The sequence below is a fragment of the Gopherus evgoodei genome, chromosome 7, assembly GCF_007399415.2.
Source record: "Gopherus evgoodei ecotype Sinaloan lineage chromosome 7, rGopEvg1_v1.p, whole genome shotgun sequence".
NCBI classification, from domain to species: domain Eukaryota; kingdom Metazoa; phylum Chordata; order Testudines; family Testudinidae; genus Gopherus; species Gopherus evgoodei.
The window spans coordinates 40065222-40084669 of record NC_044328.1 but is presented as its reverse complement, the minus strand read 5'-3'; the positions used below and the strand labels follow the sequence as shown (position 1 = coordinate 40084669).

The 19448-nt window shown below is 40.2% G+C and overlaps 1 pseudogene; it reads right to left on the bottom strand.

Moving 5' to 3' along the window:
• Positions 1 to 202: 202 nt before the first annotated feature.
• Positions 203 to 19448, bottom strand: part of LOC115654533 — a 34966-nt pseudogene continuing 15720 nt past the window's right edge.

Sequence of the window (19448 nt, the reverse complement as noted above, 5' to 3'; positions counted from 1 at the left end):
ATTCATGCACTTTTTCTTCTTCTAATTTCCAAGGTAACTTGACTTCTTCAATATTCCATGAAGTGGGATCCGTAACATTGAATAATTCAACTATTTTTGGTGTATTACTAGAATGACCTAAATTATCTTCTTTATAGTTAATGTGATTTTCGTTTGATGATCTTGCCTTCATTTTTCCAATAGTACACTCTATTACTTTGTCTCATGGCAGTGTTTTAAACCTTACATTATCTGCAAACTCTGTGCATTTAAAAGCATCACTTTCTATCATTTCATTTATTTTATTTTTGTGTATACTAAAATTATCTTTTAATTGTATGAAAAAATAAATCGTTCGTTTGATAGCTTATCTGCCTTTGTTAAACTCAATTGTCTCGTTTGCAGTGCATTTGATAATAATGAAAGTTCATCCAAAATGTCAATCATTAATGCCAAGTCTTTTAAAAATTCTTTGTTTTTCAATCTTTTTTCCATGCCAGAAAATTTCTTAATTTTGGAAAAATAAATATAAAGAGCTGGATAAGCTCTCCAGACCGCTTTGACAGTTCTAAGGCTATAAGAAACCCACCGTGGACCAAAAACTATTTTGATGATTTCAGTATATAGTTCTTCAGTAACTTTTTTAAGTTCAAACTAACTTTTATTTGACTGATGAAAAATTGCATAAATCTTGTCCAAAAAAATCTTGACATGGCTTATTTCATTGACATATTTTATAGCGTCATCTAAAGCCAGTTGTAGCCGATGATTCAAACAATGCCAAATTATAATGTTTGGAAAATCTTGAATCAGTCTTGTAGCAATTCCAGATTTATGTCCAAGCATGGTGCTTGCGCCATCAGAACACAATCCGATTAAATTTTTCCTTAAATATTCTGTGTCAACTCCTGTATTGGTTAACGTATTTCTCAAAGCATTATAAATATTTTCCGCTTTTGTTGATTCTAATTCCACTAAATTGAGAAAAATTATTGGTGAAGAATCTTGTAATTCACATTTTATAAGAATTACAAGCACAGTTTTACTTGAAATTGTAGAAGCTTCATCAATAATAATACAAATCTTTGAATTGTTTTAGATGATTTTACTAAAAATTTGTTTTCTTATTAATTCAGCAATATGCTGTATGATTCTGATGGCCGAAAATCAAGAATGTAGGCAGTTCCCTAAATTGGTTTCATTTTTAATTTGTAGCTCTACTTCATCCTCCATATTTGACATTGGTCAGTTTCTTTTTACTAAGCTGTAAACTATGTTGATAGGTTATTGCGATATTTTTTTTTTCAGTAAGTTCATCAATCACTGTAGTGAGAGGTTCTTTTTTAGATTCATTTAAAATATTTATAATTCTCAAATGAGAGCTTGATTCGAAATGTTCGTTCATTTTTTTCTTAATGAAGCTTCCTGATGCTTTAATAGTACACTTTACACATTTCTTCGGAATGGCAACAGATTTTCCTCCAAGGACCCCCTAATGTGCTGTATTTGCACAGTAGGAACAGCCAAGTTTTTTGCCTTCAATTATCACGCCGTTATATTTCTTTAAAAAACATTGTGCCTGCTCAGAAGTCCAACAATAGGGTACTAAATTTTCACAATCATGTAAATGCTCTTCCATTGCAGACACATTTTCAAATGATTCAACATTTAAGATATTTTCATCGCCAAAATTATTGTCATCAGCGTTTTCAATATTTAAATAGCTATTTTCAGTACTAGAACTACTGACTAACGATTTTGTCATTTTATTGGAAAACCAATCACTAATGCTTTTCTGGCATTTCATTATGAAGGGTAAATAATATTGAATAGATAACTTTAATCTTTGAATAACAGTCCAGTTAGTATTACACACTGAAATATCACATGCAATTTACTGGAAACAGATTGACTATGACTCACTGGTCATGTTGAATTGTATAGAAAACAGTTGAGCAAGTGCATGAACAAGGCAAGTGTGACCCCTGTTAATAAAATATTAAACTAGATGATTGTCTAGTGTCAGGACGAACTTGGATGCAACCAAGTCGCAGTCTGTGACAACGTTAGACACACACGCACATAGCAATATAAATCTTGACCTATCTGTTATAGAAATGGCTCTTTAACTGCTAGAATTTAACATCCCTTTGCATTTGAAGTTTATTTTGTACACCATTTTATAAGATTAAGATTATTTGATTTTAAGATCATTTTATAACATTTGTTTTCATAACAATTTTTAACAACCAGTTCTAAAACTGCTTCAAAATTTAACAACTGGTTCGTGTGAACCAGTGCGAACTGGCTCAAGCTCACCAGTGTGCATATCCAGTGTGTTAAAAGCCAGGGCCAGCATTAGGTGTAGCAAGCAGAATAGCCTGGGGCCCGACACAACAGGCAGCCCTGCGAAGCTAAGTTGCTCAGGCTTCAGCTTCAACCCTGGGCAGCAGGGCTTTGGCTTGGGCTTCAGTTCTGGGTGTCAGGGCTCGGGTTTCAGGTTTCTGTCCTGGGTCCAAACAAGTCTAACACCAGCCCTGCTCTCTGAATTAGTATGGCGTACCCCCTGAAACCTCCTCAGAGCCCCACAGGGGGCACTGGATACCTGGTTGGGAACCACTGGTCTAGAAGACAATTCATACTATTTAGAAGCTACTGGAGAGCATCTCTATTTCAGTATCTAACATTTCTTATGAGATTTTAATTAGCAGTTCAAACATTGATGAGGTCATTACAAATCCATAACACTTTGTTCAATACAATTGTCTTAATAAAAGACAAAAAAAACTCCTATGAAGTGATTAATAAAAGAAAACAGGCAGAAATCATACCCTGTAAAAAGAGAGCTCTAGGAAAGTGCTCTTAAAATTAAACAGGATGATTCTGTTCATATACAAAGTTGTTTAGATGGTGAATGGAAACCATCTATTGTGAAACACTGCAAATCTTTCATGTTCATAAATAATTGAAACACCTAAGGGTAAATGATGCAATTGTAATAGATGACATTTAATAAAACCAAAATAAATAAAAGGATATAAGAAAAGCAAAGAATACCTAGCACATGATAAAGGACCTCAGTGCAACTGCATCTAGGTTATCAAATAGTGCAAAGCTAAGTGACCAGATGAAATGAAATGATAAAGCAGATGTACTACCTGCTTACAAAATATCTAGTAGAGGAGCAATGCACAAACCAATGAGACAGAAACGATGTATAAATATAGGAGTAAAGAGTAGGTGGAAAAATATTCAGAACAATCTTGGTTTCCTAAATTTGTTACTGTAAACCTGAACATCTGAGATTGGAGAACTGCCTCTAATTGTATCATTTTAAATATTGCCATGAATAAAACTAGCTACCCAAAGATGAAAGCAGTAAAACATTTCTCATCCCAGTTCTGATATTTTAAGGTGATAGAAAAACATTTAAAAATGAAATCCGGGTAAATTAGATCTTCTGCATTTCCTTTAACTTATTGTTTTAGACATCTTCTCAAAGAAGATCAGGTTGGTCTGGCATGATCTACCTTTTGTAAAACCATGTTGCATTTTATCCCAATTATCGTTTACCTTTATGTCCTTAACTACTTTCTCTTTCAAAATTTGTTCCAAGACCTTACATACAATTAAAGTCAAACTAACAGGTAGGTCCCAGATGACCTTTTTTCCCTTTCTTAAAAATAGGTACTAATTAGCAATTCTCCAGTCAGAGGGTATGACCGCCAAATTTACAGATTCATTAAAAATCCTTACTATTGGGCTTGCAATTTCATATGCCAGTTCCTTTAATATTTAGTCCCATTAAGATGTTTGAGTTTGACTTCTACCTCAGACATGGTCAATTCTACTTTCATATCCTTGTTTCCATTAGCCACAGCCACTACCCCTAAATTCTTCCTTACCCTTATTAAAAAATGAGGTAAACTATTTGTTTAGGTATTGGACCATGCCTAGATTATCTTCAATCTCCACCCCATCTTCAGTGCTTAGCAGTCACACTTGTTCTTTCCTTGTTTTCTTTTTATGTGTATGTCTGTAGAACCTTTTACTATTGGTTTTAATTTCTTTTAGCAGTTCTCACTTTATACCTCTGCTTTCTCACCTCCAAGAGGTAGCCTTCCTTGCTGATCCTCCCCATCTTCCATTCTTTATGTCAGTGCAACAAATCTTCAAAGGGGAATTATACCAGTGTAGCATAGTGAAAGAAACCCTGATCTAGACAGGGGTTTAACTAAATTCACAGCAAAGAAAAATGCTTTCTATTTAATTAAAAGTTTAAAAATAGAATAAATGTTAACAACAAAGAAGAGAGTTCTAAACAGTCTGAATGAATAATCACTTCCCCTCTCAGTTAGTTAGGTTTCATTTAATTGGTGGCTGTGATGTCATAATCCTCTTGTTTTCTATAGTAGGCAAGACATGAATTTCTAATGTAAAATACAAGCTGATGGGCTGGAGGAACCCTTTACATCATAAAGTAGCAATGCAGGACACAAGCTCAATTGCTTTTCTTTTGCAGGTCACCTTTAGAATTCTTTAAGACATTTTCAGGACATGAACAATTCAAATAGTTACATTTCCTAGAAAAATAACATTAATACAAGCCCCAGTATTACTTTATCTAAACTTTGTTTTTAGTATCTTTGATATTTTTATTTGATATAATTCTGAATTCAGACCTGCAAGCAAATGGATATTGGCATTATGCACAACATTTTTAAAGCTCATTTAGAAGTAACTTGGTACCTTTTGGTCTTTAATAACCGGAGATCCTATAACCTAGCTATTATTTGATTGTATGCATCTCAACATTTTCCTCAATAGAAAACTTAAGGAACAGAATATTTCTGCTTGAAGCTATTTCAGAATCCCAGTAAAGATTCACAAGGGTTGTGTGTGACAGTATAAACCATTATCAGCTGAATATAATCTCATGACATGAATAAGATATTATGGATGCTTACATGAGAGACAAGGGAAAAAATCCCTCTAACAAACACATAAGAGATGTTCATTTCCTGGAACCAAATACTGAAAACAAATATCTAAATTATTTAACATTTGTGCAGTGAGATATTCAAAAAGAAATGTATAATTAATGTATTTAAATTAAAACACTAGCGTGGGTGGAGCCTCAGTAAAGCAATGCCTTTTTTACCCCCTTGAATTCCTAAAGCGTTGTCTCTGAAGAGTAATAATGAGGATGAACATCCGAGTCCAATTCATCTCATTTCTCTATCTATGTCACACAGTCAGTCATACTTATGTCAAATATTTTTTCTAACTACAATTGTTGTTACCATACCATAATCTTAGAAAACATTTTCAAACACTAGCCCATCTTTTCCTATCAGCCTTCCATAGAGAACTAGATAAGATTTCTTTTAGAAGTGGGAGACTGATTGAATTTGCTAAAGCCTTATCTAATTCAGGCTGGTAATGACCTGACCTGTAACATACTTGCAATTCTAATCCAACACGTCTATCAGGCTGACAGTCCCCTGGTTCCAATCAGGCATTGCCAAATATGATAGTGGTTTTGTGATATGATCCCTATGGCATACCCAATATGTACATTTTACTTGACCTGTTTCAGGTTTACAGATATAAAAGACTAGTGGATTTTATTATTCAGTGGAAAAAGTGGGTGATGATTAAAAGATGATTAAAAGATTCCACCATCCTTACTGTTCATGAGTAATAGCTTACTCTACAAGTACTCACATTTTCTTCATTGTGTCTAATTACAGAGCAAGATACCACTCAGTATGCGTAAGTGTGGTAGAACGGGGCCCTAGCTACTTAGTGACTTTACTTTTAAAATGGTGATAACATTTTTAGATGGGATTTTCAAACTCATTCAATGACATCGATGAGAATGGAGTTAGGCCAACACTGACTGTGAATTCCTGGTCTTATTGAAGTCAATGGCAAAACTCTCATTGATTTCAACAGAGTCAGCATTTTGGATCGATCTGTAACAATTTTTTTTTTAATTTGTGGCTAATGGAAAATTTTAAAAAAAATTCATTTTGGGTTGAACAAAAGATGTTCAGATTTCAAGCTTTATAAGTTTTTAATAAAAAATAAAGTAAATTTCTAAACAAATCATTTAGAATAAAAAATGAAACTTTTAGGTTCTTTTGGAAATCTTTTTCCAGGTTTTTTTAATGACTGAAGTAACCGCAAAAGCCACACAGATTCATAAAGTGTTTTGGTTAATACAAATCTGAAGGGGGGAAAGAAACAACAAACAAATGAAACAAAACAAAAACCTCACCCACAACAATAATCAGCTGAAAAGTTTCACCCAGCTCTAGCTATAATAATTCATATCCTCTGTGAATCATCACAGAGAAGAACATGTAATGTACAATCAACATTGGGTTACATGAGCTTGGCAAATTTATTTAGAAAACCATAACTCCTAATGCTTTGAAAGAAATCTTCTCCTGAAAACCAACAAAATAAAATGACTGATTTAACATAATGTCATCCATTTTAACTGTTTGAATTCTAACATATCCTCAGTTTTAACTCTTCTTGGGGGAGGGAGGGAATTTTAAACACATGCAAGAACACTCAGCCCTGAAGTGTGGCAACTTGTTTTAACTTCTGATAAAGATAGACCAAGAATGGCCTATTGTTTGGAAATGCTTTTGCCCCTCAAACTTAGAGGTTACAAAAAACAAGACTCAGATTCCAACTGGCCCCATGAGTCTTGGTCCGTTCATAGAATGCATAGACCCTGATCTTCTGGTTCAGGTTCAGACCTAATTATATCTGCTATAAACCAGGCCTAAATAAGTGAGTCATTAATCAGTTTTTTCTTGTATGTGCAACAGTGATTCACAACTAGACTAGCTGTTCCTGAGTCAGGCATAAGTAGGCAATTGGGATCTGCTCCCATGCATAGAGCTCCCACTCAAAGATTGCAGGAGATATGATCTAGTGGTATCTGGTAGAAGAGAACTGCCAAGAATTCTCCTCCCCTACTGGATAGTTACATTTGCAAAATGAGAATGTGGTGAAATTCTCTGGACAATTGCAGGGAAGGTGAGAGAGAGATTGCTGAGAAACCCCTGTGATGGGTTTGGTCACAGAGACCTCAATGGGACTGTCACTTGATGTGCTCAAATTACCTCTGAGCCCTGCCAGCTTGGGACTCCAGAACCCTGCCTTGTTGAGCCAGACATGTTAGCTTGCTACAACAAAGACTCAGGGTCTGTGCCATGCCCCCAAAGCTGCAGACTTTAACCAAAAACAGCTCAGCAGGTTACCTCTCCAGCACCCAGCTCCCCATGGGATCCAAACCCCAAATAAATACATTTTACTCTGTATAAAGCTTATACAGGGTAAAGTCATAAATTGTCCACTCTCTATAACACTGATAGAGAGATATACAGAGCTGTTTGCTCCCCCAAGCATTAATCACTTACTCTGAGTTCATTAATAAACAAAAGTGATTTTATTAAGTATAAAAAGTAGGATTTAACTGGTTTCACGTAACAACAGACAGAACAAAGTAAGTCACCAAGCAAAATAAAGCAAAAACACGCAAATCTAAGCCTAATACATTAAGAAACTGATTACAGGTTATATCTCACCCTCAGAGATGTTTCAATAAGCTTCTTTCACAGAGTAGATGCCTTCCTAGTCTGGCCTCTTTGTCCTGCTCCACTCCCTTTTATAGCTATGGCACAAGGCGGGAATCTGTCTATGCTTGGCCCCAACCCCTCCTTTAAATGGAAAAGTACAAGATTTAAGATGGATTCCAGTATCATGTGGTCACATGTCATGTGAGACCCCAACCTCCATTCTTCCTAGGCTGGCCCACACACACAGGAAGGTTTGGAACAGAGCCATTTACAGTTTATTGATTCTGAAGCATCCTTAATGGCTTCCACTTAATATGTTTACATCAATAATACAAGTTTATATATTATTATAATAACTCCAGACTTAGAAATAATATGTTTAAACAAATAGGATGAACACACTCAATAGATCATAAGCTTTGTAATGATATCTTACAAGAGACCTTTTGCATGAAGCATAGTCCAGTTACATCATATTCACATTCATAAGCATATTTTCATAAAGCATATGGAGTGCAACGTCACACCCCTTCTCCCTGCTGAGCAATGAAATGCACCTTGCTTTGCCTCTCTCCCCCAGTGCCAGAGACTGTGTGTGAGGGTGGGAGAGGGGGTGGGTGGGAGGTGATGGCCTCTGGAAATGTGGGGTTGGGCTGCAGGCAAGAGAGAGATTATGAATTTAACATTAGCTGCCTGACAGCACTAAAGCAAAGAAGCTGGTCAATGTGCCATCTTCCCTTCCCAACTGTTACAGATCTGGCTTGCTGCAGAGGAGGTATGTGGAGATCTAGGTTCAGATAGGTCAATTAATCATCAAACTTTGGGAAACTATCGCTTGTTTTACTTCTGAATTCATGCTGCTAATACTTCTGTCTAGTCATATTACCCTCCAGATCTCATAAGCCTCTTGACCATTCTATAACCTTGAGAGTGTAGGAGCAAAGAGCTTTTTTAAAGTATTGTTTTTATCTGTGGAATATGCTTCCTACTCTTTCCATAACTCTCGATTTGTATCAATATTTACAACTATACTAAAAAACTCATTTGCTATTATTAGTATGTGTTTGCTGACATAATATAACTGTCCTTGGTGAGTGATTTTTATATATTTTTTATCATGCAATGCTCACACTTTTTAGTGAGAGGAGTTTCATACATTGTTCCTTTCAATGACTTCTTTGTGTGCTGCCAGTCAGACTTCCAATATTTTTCATCAGAGAGAGCTATATATTTGCTAAATCTCTGTTTTATGCTTGTTTTGTCATTTTTTTCTCTCTTCATACTCTTCCTCAGCTCCTAACTGGAGTTGTTTTCCATCTACAAACTTTCTTCACAGCTGCTTACAGTTTTTCATATAATTAGAAAATGCATATGATGGAAAGGTCAGTGCCTTGTCAGTCTGAACAGACTGAAACAGAAACTCCAGTCTACAATATGGTGTTGATAGTTCTTGGGAGACTTTAGGTTACCGTAGCAATACCTGATACATATGGCATGCTAAGAAGACTCAAAGATTACCAGCAATTTCTCAAAACAAAGAACTTATACAGAGATTAATTTACGTGCTTTCATACATATCAATACGAAAACTATACATACAGACACACCTATATATATATGGATGTATGTTACCACCATCACTAACCCCCTCACCATGTATGGCTATAACAAACAGTGCACAGATAACTACTTCTTGCAGCAATCTAAGAAAAGACAAGGCACCTCTGCTGCTCTGTCCGGAGAATCAGCTGTCTTTTGCCATTGTCTCTATAGAACCTCATACAAGTTAATAAACTTTGTCCTTTTTCTTCCCTCAATCCGCAGGAAACCCCTAGCCCACGTCTGCTCACTGAGACCACGTGGTTGTGATAGGTAAATCTGGACATCTGCTCTCCTTTAGTGAACTGCTTTGTATAACACTATACTATATAACACTATAACACTATAACACTATGAAAAGAGGAGACTAGGGCTAGGAGGAGGCTAAGGGGCCCTTCTGGGTCTGTGCTGTGCTAACGAGGCACACCTGCATAGCTTGCTCATCTTGGAGGAAGAGGGGCTTAAAAGGTGAAGCCTACCCTAGGAAAGGGCAGTGACCAGGAAGAAAGCTGCTCTATGCAGAGACTGCTAGTAATAGAGGTGGGCCAGTTGAGGAGGAGACTGGTATGGAACACACTGCTTCTGGAGCCACCCCAGTTGACAGTTAACGTACTCGGGGAAGAGGATAGGATGTAAATCCTGTGATGAGGCAATAGATTTTGAGAGACTGAGCCCATAAAGCAGGGGTGAGCAAACTACGGGTCAGATCTGGCCCACCAGGGCTTTGGTCCGGCCCATGGGATTGCCACTCCCATGGTGCCATGGGACCTGCACTGCTCCTGGAAGTGGCTGGCACCATGTCACTGCAGCCCTGGGGGGTAGGGTGGGGGCAGAGGGCTCTGTGCACTGCCTTCTCCTACAGGCACTGCCCCCCACAGCTCCCATTGGCCAGGAACAGGGAACTGCAGCCAATGGGAATTTCGGGGCAGGTACCCACAGGCAAGGGCAGCATGCAGAGCCCTCTGCTCCCCCTCCACCAGGGGTTGCAGGGACATGGTGCTGGCCACTTCTGTGAGCGGCACGGGGCCAGGGCAGGCAGGGAGCCTGCCCTGGCCCTGGTGCACACCGCTGCCACACCGGAGCCACTCCAAGTAAGCAGTGCCAGGCCGGAGCCCACACTCCGAACTCCTCCTGCACCCTACACCCCAAGCCCCTGCCCTGAGCCCCCTCTTACACCCCAGATCTCTCCTTTGCCCCAACCCCTTGCCCTGAGCCCCTTCCTGCATACTGCACCACCCCACACACACACCCCACACTCCCTCCTGCATCCAACCCCCTGCCCCAGTCTTACATTCATGGCCCTACATGCAATTTCCCCAGCCAGATATGTCCCTTGGGCCAAAAAGTTTGCCCACCCCTCCCATAAAGTCACATAAAGGGGCTGTCTGAGAGGCTGACCACACTTCCAGCCAGACCCTTCTCTCTTGCAAGGGGAAAAGCAAAGGAAGAACCAGCCCTCTGCAAGGGAGCAATTGCCCCAGAGAACTCCCCCAAGTGCAGCCACTGGGGGAGTAGAGGGGGTAAATGTAGGACAGTGGGACTTGGGAGGTCCTAGTGAGTCCCATCCCCTCTTACAAACACAAAAGAATCTCGGAGCATCAACTAGCAGAGAAAGAAGACTTAACTCACAGAATACTGTTAACAATGCTCTGGATGCGAGTTCCTGCATGGCATCTTTAGCTTTTTCTATGGAGAGTCGTTTCCTCCTGAGTGCTTATACATCAGTAACCCCTAATGTGCAAGCCATTAGTAGCACCTTTTGTTTCATATTTAACTTCCATGGAGATTCAGTTATGTTCTATATCTTCCCATTTAAAATAGTTCGTTAGTTCTCTCCTGATATTAGACCTGAATTCTTTTCTGTACATCATAGCTGACCTTTTATTTTTCTTAATAATTACAGAATTTTATAATGTGTACAAGACAGACATGGCAAATAGAGATTTGGAATTTCCTAGTGTCATTTTCAAAATATGGTCTGTGGAGAACTGGCTAATTGCACAATACTGGCTCTTTTTGTTTCGGATTATTAAATCTGATTGGGTGGATTGTTTTATACACCCCATTGCTCCACACAGGACTCAAAAATCAGTCAGTTTTGTAGCCCAAAGCCCCGTGAGCCCAAGTCAGCTGACATGGGCACCCTCAGGTGTTTTGTTGCAGTATAGACATACCCTTAGGCTGTTATCCTACAACCGGATCCAAGCAGGCAAACTCCTGCAGCCAATGTAACCCCTTGACCTCAGTGCAGCACCAGATGGGCTCAAGCATATCCCCATGTGAATTCAGTGGTAGCTCCAGTCCCTATGTACCATCTCCTGTTTTAAGGGTAAAATTGAATTAAATATTGGTTAAATATTATTATTTTTTCAGTAAGATCTTACAGATGAAAAGACTTAGGTCAGTTGTATTGTACGGTAACAGAAATTCTGTGGGTATATTTACTCATCTGCAAGTGCTAAAGGGAAGATATTTTCCTATTATTGGTCTTTCGGATAAAATAGAGAGTCTCTGTCCTTAATTCCTGTCATAGTAAAATGCAGCATTTCAGAAATTCACCTTGGGCTTCACGATTTTGCTTTTACATGTCTCACCTAGCAAACTTTGCCTATCATAGTACAGTAAGGTATTTTCCTCCATTTAGAGAATAAAAGATGTATAACCGGTAAAACACCTTCTAGGAAGTCACACCCTACATGAATCACAAATAAAAGCTGGGGCATTAGCCTCTGTGTCATAGCCAGGTTCTAATTTTGGTGATTACATTTTGCCTACTTGAAACTCCCTTGCAGTTGAACAAAGTAATCCTCATTTCCTGCCCTAAACTGTTTAATCAGCAAAGAATCCTGTGGTACCTTATAGACTAACAGACGTTTTGGAGCATGAGCTTTCGTGGGTGAATACCCACTTCTTCAGTTGCATCTGAAGAAGTGGGTATTCACCCACGAAAGCTCATGCTCCAAAACGTCTGTTAGTCTATAAGGTGCCACAGGATTCTTTGCTGCTTTTACAGATCCAGACTAACACGGCTACCCCTCTGATACTTGAAACTGTTTAATGTTTCAGTGTGCTGTTAAATCGATGCTGTATGCCAACCCAGAGGAGAGTGAAATTAATCTGTGTATATATAGTTACCAAAAGGTCCCACAGTACTTTGCAGTCTATATAAATGTAGTGTGATGTTCTTCTTGTTCTAGATAGCAATCCCATTGATACAATGATGAGATCTGACGTACTTGCCTTTTAATAATAATCATAGAAGATGTGGCATAATGCTTCTTACTTCTAGCCAAGGTTTAAATTGGGTAGTATTGCTTGAACAGGGTGTACTCCATAGATTTTTGAGGTATACGCACTATTTTATATTCTACTCTGTTCTTCTGCACTGTATCTAGGGATGGCTTGGCTAGCCAAACACATTCACAAACAATAGCAATATCATTCCTTTTCTTCCCCTTCCCTCTCCCCTTCAAAAGAAATTGATATAAATATTCAGATGAAAGACGATTCAGAAGTGTTAATGAACTGAGAAAAAGAATTTTGAAAAACACAAACTTGTGGACAATAACTAAGCATACAGATTGCTATAGAATCTTCTTTTTTTCTTTTAAGTTTTTAACCAGTTGTTTTGGTTGGATTTTAAAAAACAAAACAAAACAAATGAAACTGCAGATTAATAACACTTAAGACTGACATTCTATGCACAGAAGAGATGAAGCATCAACAGTGTCAGTGTGAGCTTTCCCACACCTCCCTGTTTATACTCCTAAACAATTTTTTGGAACTCAGAGGTCATTCTCCAGTTTCATTTTGGGTCAGTCTTTCCAGAGCTTGATATGCTGTGCACACAGAAAGCTCCTCCATCTCACTGGAAAGTGTTGGGATAAATCTATTATAATGGTATATACAGTAGTATTTTAGAATTTCAGGAATTGTTGACAGTGCCAGGATTGTGTCTCCCTTGATAGTCTAACCTCTGCCCATTTGCTGTGCCTAAGCAGCTCTATGCAGCTCTGCTCTCAGCATCTGCGCTCAGCTCTGCTCTCAACAGGCTTCGGCACTGAACTATCTTCTTAGGCTTCAGGAAGTAATTCTTGTTCTAGGATTTTTCCTCCATTATGTTTAAGTGCTGCAATGTCGAACATGAGTAGTCAGTCACATCAAGAACATTGAGGAAGTCAACAGTAACATAAAAATGCCTGATCTCATGTGCTTTCATAATAGTAGGGCTGGATGGTATAGAGGCAAAGAACCACTGCTCAAAGCCACCTCTTCTCCTGCAAGAACTGTTTAGTGTTACACAGTCATGTGGAAAGCTTGCTAGGTCAAAAGTAGTCTGCATACACTGGCATTTAAATGGTGCATCTACAACTACGGACATGTTTCTTTTTTCTCTCTCATTCATATATGCTGTTACATGCTCCTTCTTCCCCGTTTATATGACATGATACCTCTACTACAAACTTCAGTTTAACTAGCTTGTGAAATGTGCAGTTTTCTACCTTCAGCTGCTCTGAAATAGAGATGGTGATAAAATCGTTTATGAGATTGGACAAATCTAAGGTGCATGGCTTCAAGCAAGAAAGTCTGCCTGGGGAGAGATGGCTGGTCCCTTGTGTCATTACAATCTCCATTCTTCTGAGGGGCTTGCATCTAGCCAGCACAGAATGTTTTGAAATCCCGTATCTGACCGGTAAGATCGTAGGTATGACTTTGCTTTGTCCTGTTGTTCCACTGCTCCAGATATATCTAGGTCAACACCTCGGAGTCTCTTGCTTACAACATTTATTTCAAAACAGTACGTCATGCCATAACACTAAGCCACACAGAAATTTGAAATTATGTATATTTCTGGTGATTCCATTTCCCTCTGCCACTGTTATCCCATGAACAGTTCCTGTCACAGCATTATCCTCCCTAATGGCAACTATGGCATCATCTATCTTCCCAATTTGGTGTTTGATAGGCTTTATTACCTCCACTCGACTTTCCCACCATGTGGCACTCAGCGGTTTCAGTGTCAGAGAGGATGTTCCCAGATGATGCTTCAAAATTTGCCATCAATGAGTTGATGCAGAGAAAAATACATAGATGCTTTGAATTACATTAAAAATATCAGCAGCCTCACTAGAATCTGATGCTGCATCACTGACCACCAAGTTCAATGAATGAGAACTGCCTGGGACAAAAAAAGCTTGAAGTTTTAACGCTCGGATCCATGACTTCACTCCTCTGTTCTTTCCTCTCATGCTGGCGCCATTATCGTAACCCTAACCTCTCATGTCAGCTATCGCAATTCTCGCATCTCCCAGCTTTTTAAGAAGCACATTTGTCATACCAGTTCCTGTAGTATCATCAATGTCAATAAATTGTAGAAAATGCTCTCTGACAGTCACCATTGCAGGGACATTTACAACAGGTTCTGTTGTTATAAAATGCACCATTAAAGTTATTTGTTCCGTATGACTGTTGTCAGGTGTTCAGTCCAGAATAAAAAAGTAATATCTTGCTGACTTCAGATCTGCCACAATCTTCTGTTTGACCTTTGTTGCCAGTAACTGTAGGATCTCATTTTGAATTTTTTTCTCAGGTAGTGGTGTGTGTACGTTTCTTGGGTGATGACTCTTCTTAGATGCTCCTGGAATACAGCATGAAACTCAGCCATCAGCTCCACAATTTTACGGAAGTTTCCATTGTTTGGCACATACAGCTGATCTGAAGTGCCACTCAGTGCTAGGTTTCGGGCAGTAAGCATTCTCACAATGGTGATGAGCCTTTTCAGAACATTTTGCTAGCAAAGAGACTCTGCTGCAATCTTCTCTTGAAGCTGATCATCTGTGGTGGCCTTTAACCTTAGTTTCATCTCAAGCTCTTTCCACCTATTGAATGCTCTCTGATGATTTGCTGCCTTCTCATGGCATGCCAGATTTCTAGCCAGATTTTTCCAGTCCTTTATTCCTGTAGAACCCAATGTGGCTGGAATATTAGACTGGAAGAGCTTGCAACAAAAACAGTATGCAGCATTCTGGGGTTTTTAGTACATAAGCCACGACCTCTCCACTTTCTCATCATTAGGGATTTCAGTAATGTGTTGGATGGAAATTTATATTTTCATTGTCTTTGGGGAACATGAAGGTTTTCACTTGCTGTGGTCCATGCAGTATAAGGAAGTCCCTCAGGTTACTGCTCAAGTGGGTCCACAGTCCTGGATCATCTAGATTTAAGGAACTAAATTCAGCAGCAGCTGTTTCTTGCATCTCCACCACAGTCTTCTTTGACCTACACTTTTCTTCAGGAATGTGCATGGCTACATATGAGATGGAGATATGGATGGTGCATTAACTGCCAGGTCACCTGCACTCTAACTGAAAGATCAGGCATCTTCTCACCACTCACGTCCTCACTGGGGCCAGAAGGTTCACCGTGAACATTTGTGTCTGTGTATCTCAGGAGACTTCCTTCCTGCTTAGATAGAAAACCAGGTGCTAGATTGTGCAATAGAGTCAGTTGAAGAACATTTCATGCAGCTCAAGGAACACAGCAGTATATTTGAGATGTTGTATAATATTCCAAAACTCCTCACTATACCTGAAGAAGACCTACCCCAGCAATGCAGGGCACTAGAGACAGTGTTGACACATGATGACATGCACGATATTGATGCGAGTGATTTAGATGATGAACTGAAAGCCCTTTCACGATACATTTCAGCAGGATCAACTCCAAAGGCTGTTCTGGAATATATGTGCACAAATAAGGTGACCACTCTCTTTCCAAATGCTTTTGTTGCTCTGCACATACTTCTAACACTTCCTGTAATAGTTGCCAGTGGAGAATGCAGCTTCTCCAAGATGAAGTTAATAAAAACATATCTGTGCTCCACACAATGACACAGGAGAGTCTGGTCAGCCTTGCAAGCATCTCTATAGAGGACGAGCTGGCCCAGACTGTGGACCTTCAGGATGCAGTTCAAATCTTTGCAACCAAGAAGGCACGGAAAGCACCACTTTGATTATTCAAAGAGATAAAAATGACAGTTTACACTATGCAGACAAGAAAAGTTACATTTGCTGTTCAGGCGTTTGAAAGTTAAGTGTTATTTAAAATTTTTGAACAAGGCATTTTAAGTTGTTAGTTCTCCTTTTTTGGGGTAGGAGTAGAATAGGAAGAAGGCAGAACTGAAACCTTTCAAAGTTTTGGCCCAAGCAAGGGGCATGGGGGTGTCATTTGAGCTCCCCGCCTCAGGTGTCAAAATGTTGTGGGCCAGCCCTGATTCACTGAGTCCTAGGGGCAGGCTGAGTGTCTGTTACAGCTGTCCCCCCTGCTGCATTCCTTTCTGTTTGTCCTGTGTGGCCGCCCCTCCCGGCCATTGTGCTAACTAAAGTCACAGCCCTATTCATAGGAATGGCTTGTACAGACTAACTGGAGCCATTGCTCTGCCTAGGGAGGGGGTTTCTTGCTTCTTTGTTTGGCTCCTTTGTTCAGTCCCGGGCTCAGTGTAGGGGGCGCTGCCTAGAAATGCAAGACCTGAAGTGGCCAACTAATTAAGCATATGAGTCATACCTGTGGCTCAGAACATGCCCAGGCATGCCTATGCTTACCTGCAGCCTTTCCCTGCCTTCTCTCCTCCCCTGTATCAAGAGGAGCCAATCAAAAGTACTGGTGGGAAACTGCCTGAGTTTGCCTTTAAAGCCGGACATTTTCTGATCAGACCTCGGAGAAGGTCCTTGCTTTGCCACCTGCTCTGATCAGCTAGGGGTCTTTGGGAGGCCCTCTCCCTGCTCTCATTTGTTTTTGAGCATACCCCCGTTTTTAAACTCCCCTTCCACGAACAACGAATTTGTGCCTGGAGATCTCCTGATTATTGTAAGCAAATTGAGTCCTCTCTCCATCCTCCGATGCTACTGCTGTTCCTGCCTCTGTGCTTGCTGCTGTCCTGGAGATTGGTAAGAACTCCCTCTTGCAGACTCCCCCTGTCCTAGCTGCTGGCCTTGTTTCCCCAGCAGACAGACCCAAGCTAACTCTTTGGTCTGTATCTGTAATCTGTTTCTTGCTCCGCAGCCTAAAAATAAGCCTGTGCTGCTGCTAAGCTGTACCTTCCTGGACTGTATCCTAGGCTGCTGGCTTGCAGCCACCCCACTGCTGCAGCCAACCCCCCCTCCGGGGGCTGTACCCTGGGCACACACCACTCTGCCCTCTGGAACTGCTCCCCGTCCTGATCAAAGAATTGGCATAGTGTAAGGTGCACCTATTAGAATCAGGTTCTTAGTCTAGATAAGTTGTAATTTCATTTTGCATAGCTGTGGTTAAGTTAGATTTAAAGAATTGTTTGTATTGTGCTCTGTAAGTTAGGTTTAAAAAAGAATTGTTGCATTGTGTTCTGTTACTTGCTAATTTGTGTAGTCTTGGTTAAGTTAGATCATAAATAAGATTTTGCTCTGTTCTGTATAATTGTGGTTAAGTCTGTCTTCCCGCTGCCCTAACCCCCCGCTGCAAGCTTGCCCGTGTCTCCCCCCGAGCTCCCCAGTCACTCGTTGCAGTCTCTCTGCTGTTTAAACTTGCAGCCTGTCTGCTCTCTGTGTCTCCCTGAGTTTAAATCTCCCTCCGCAGTGCCTCTGGCTTTGGTCTCTGCTCCACACGTGCTCCTCTTCCCCCATCCCCTCTACCACTGCCTTTCTCTCTCTCTCTCTCTCTCTTTTAATCCCTTCCCCCACGTGTTCACCCCGCTCCTACTGCTGCCAAACCTCAGTTGTATTACTGAATCTAGCATAAAACCCCATTGGTTACCCTTTTTCTCTCTGACACACCTCACATTTTACATTTACACCACTGTGACACATTTTAACCTAGAGTTGTTGGTTATTTAACACATTTTACCCATAACTGTTAGTTGGTTATATGCTGCTGTGACATAGAAATTTACATAGAAATTTTTAGCTACCTGTTACATTTATACTTCAGTGTTAATTGGTTACCAACTGTATTGTACCCGACTATTGAAACCCCCTATACTATTTACTAAAAGAAACCCCTACCCAATTGTCTACCTTAACAAACCCCACACCCCTCACTATTGAATTTTCCCTATTTTTGCATTTTCTTAAAAAAGTTTATTTTGCACCCCATCAGTTCAGTAGTTGTCCCCCAAGATCCCCTACCTGCTGGCAGGGTCACTGAGAAGCAGCTATTCTGAGTTACTGGTTATATGATGGGAGCCCTGTAGCCCCAACATTGCTCCCAGTTAAATGCCTAGTATGTGAGAGTGGAGATGTGCTATAGCATTAAGCTAATAAAGTTGTAGCCTGTTGCCACTTGAATCCATCATTGTGTATGTTTTCATTCACCTGTATGTCCTGATCAATGCATCTCCATGGCAGCCTCTACTAGCAGAGTTCCTATGGTGTGCCAGCTACAATTTAAAATTATCCAAACTTTCAGGAGAGAAAGGCAATACAAACATCACCTGCCTTCCATTTGCTAGGGCAGACAGATACAATTAGTACTCCATGTGCTAGCAGCAGTGAATTGATCTCTATGCTAAATGACCAAGTCCCACTGTTTTCCTGTTCTGAAAAGTGACTGTATCAAATTCTTCTACAATATTGGTTTGAAGATAAAGGGCCCATGTAACTGAGCGACTTCAACCTTATATCACCCTCTGGTGGTCTGCTATGGAACTTGGGTTGTACCTGCCTCAGTTTCTCTTAGTTTGTTCAGGGATGGAACCTATATTTAGCAATCTTCATCTGTAACTCCAGTTCTCTGGATGCGTTACTTGTCTCTCCTCTCTTGGGACAGAAAGAAGTCTGGCACAATTCAAGATTCTGCTTGTCCTTTTAGTGAACCTTCACTCAGTAGACCCTGGAGTTTGACTCAGGGCCTTTGACTCAGGGCCTATCCTAGTCCCTTTTCCAATGCTGCTCCAAAGAAGGTTTCTTCCCTTCTCTCTTCAGCAGGGCAGAAATACAAAGACAAAATGCAATATTTGTTTTGTGGCCATCCTGGTCAGGGTTCTTGGCAGTCTTTGCTCACATCCATGTAAGAGTGCTAGTTAGACCCAGGACTGCCCTCTTGTTCGGGTCCCAGCCCAGAGACCCTGGAACTTGTTTCTTTAAATCTCCAACTCCTTCTCTGGGCTGCTTCCTACCTCAGGGCCGTGAAGGTACCTTCTGCCTGGTAATCTTCTGTGTTCTTTTCTGGCAGAGAACTAGTTCATCTGGGCAGTGTCCTCTGCTCTGCCGCTCTGGAGCCATTCATTGTGTCTCTGTC